Consider the following 2,579-nt stretch of genomic DNA (forward strand, 5'->3'; position numbering starts at 1 on the left):
ATAAAAACAAAAACCTATTTTTATCATTAGGTTCATTTATCGATGCCTTGTGAGTAGCTTGGACATGTAAAAAACCATCAGTGCAACCAAGAACCAGCACAATTTCTCATACGCTAAATTTTTTTGCTGTAAGATAATTTGTTGATACCATAAATATAAAATTGATAGAATGATTTCCAAAATTCGATTGCTACATTTTCAGATATATAACAATGAATGCTCACAAATATTTACATCTGTTTAATGTAAAAAAGCTTTAAAATCTTCAAATCAATACCCCTACGATTTTTTTAATTGATGTTTTTGAAAGATTGATATAAAATATTATATGGTCAGGATCGTGCTAAAAAAAATATATAAATTTTTTTGAGCCTATTAAATTTGAATTTTTCTAGCACTGAGACTGTTATACAAAGTAAAAAAGTTACAGATCAATCACAGTTATCCGAAACAGAATCATGACAGTCAATTTACTTTTATTATTTTTTCAAGTCTAAAAATATTTTATTTAATCGGCTTGTTTAGTTGATATTATAGATGAAAACTATAAATAGTTATCTAAAATCATGAGAATAAGTTGGAAAATATTTAAAAGGTTTTATGTGTCTAAATAGCCCTTCATAACGAATAAAACTGTATAATTCTTTGATTTGCGAAGTTTTCAGCTTTTTTGAAATTCATTTGATTATAAAAAGTTGACAAGACAGATCAAAATAAAATCGTATTTAATACTTTATTCAGAAATCAGAAGTCGTGAGAGAAGAAGATTGTAAAAATGATGAGGTGGAAAGAAGTATCTGCCAAATATATTATATAAAGCAATCAAAAATGTTGGTTGTACAACTATATAAAGCTAAAAATCAAATTATGCATCAACAAAATTTTATCTAAGATTTATTCTGTCTTAAAAAAATAGACACATTGTAACATGGTATTAAATGTCTATTTATAAAAAATTATTTTTTCTTTTAATTTTTTTATAAGATTAAGACGAATTTTATTCTTTTTCGCATAATATAGTTTTTTATTTTTAAATAAATATGTATTATTTAATGAATTCTAAAATAAAATAAATATTATACAAAAATGCATATCCTAAAACATGCACCTTTTCAATCTGAAATGTTAAATGGTTTTACCGCCAACTTTACAAAAAGATAATACATAAAATACTATATCGACACACTCGGTACAAAATGATATATAACACATATAATACAATATTTAATTTTAATGACACTACTTTCATCATACTAGCACGAAAATTTGAATTTAAAACAAAAAAGCAAAATTTTAATCTTAAAAGATTATTTAAGAAATATTAATTTTTTATTTATGGGCCATTTTTATGGTCGTACTTTTAGTTTTTGTTCTCAGGCACAGCTTGCTTGTTTCTCTGTACGCACACCATATTTATACTTTCGGCTATCTTCTCCTCTCCAAAGTCTTCTTCAATACCCCTCCTTCTTTCGAGACCTATTAATTCAAGGGTTTTTCTTAATCCCAAGGTTTGAATATATGCATCAACCTGGTTCGTGACATCTAGTTCCTTCAGGTACCTTCTATGATATTGTGTCACCACACCGTCTATAAGAAATATATTATACATTTATAACAAAAACGAGAACAAAGATATGACAAAGGTAAATACATCAAGATTGATCATATAAAAACATTTCACGCTATAAGAGGAAGAAAAATTCATTAGATAGACAACGATACTCTTTTTAATGTGTTATTAAAGGATCATTCTTGAAAAAAATGAGATTTCTAAAAATGCATTTGCGTTCAAGAATGCCAAAAATGCATTATCATACTCAACAAGCGTATGCTGTGCTTTGATTGGTTGAAAATAACAACTTATTACAATACTACGTTTATAACGTACTTGTAATTACAGTCTATAAAGAAAATGGTTTACTAATTTATATGGACAAACATTGAGGCTAGTTCCTATCTGTAAATCTGATTATGAGGCCTAAAAAAAGAATAATAGAAAGGGATGAAATAACGAACACATCATAAATTAGAGGAAGAAGAATTTCTTTAGAGGCAAATCAATCAAACATAGATATAACAATAATTGTGAAATCTAATGGCACGGGATTTTTCCAGAATAAAAAAAAATATTTTACCGGTAAATAAGGAAATCCGTATAGAAATAAATGATGTAGCATTGAAAAATACTAATAAGCATCATCTTTAAAACATGACTATGATTCCCATTTTACCAAGCGTATTACTACCTTATGAGAATCTCAGCACTCTAAAAATACGACGACGTGCCAGATAAATAATTAAATATCACTGAAAAAACAAAATTTCAAAAGCCACTAGAAATAAGCAGAGATAAAGGTCATTACTATAACTTGAAGCTAAGTGTACAAAAACATACTAGCGGAAATTGTGAGTAAAATTCTAGATTGAAAATCTGATGTTATTTTGTCATGAATTAAAAATATTAAAAAAGCATATTAGTAAATACAGAATAACCAATTTACAAAACATATGATTTTAAACTACCACAAAATCCGATTGGATAGAAGATAATTATATGAATGAATAGGAAAAAGTAATTC

This window comes from Rhyacophila brunnea, unplaced genomic scaffold (genome assembly GCF_057557595.1).
Source record: "Rhyacophila brunnea isolate RB1 unplaced genomic scaffold, BYU_Rbru_1.0 scaffold_168, whole genome shotgun sequence".
Lineage (NCBI taxonomy): Eukaryota > Metazoa > Arthropoda > Insecta > Trichoptera > Rhyacophilidae > Rhyacophila > Rhyacophila brunnea.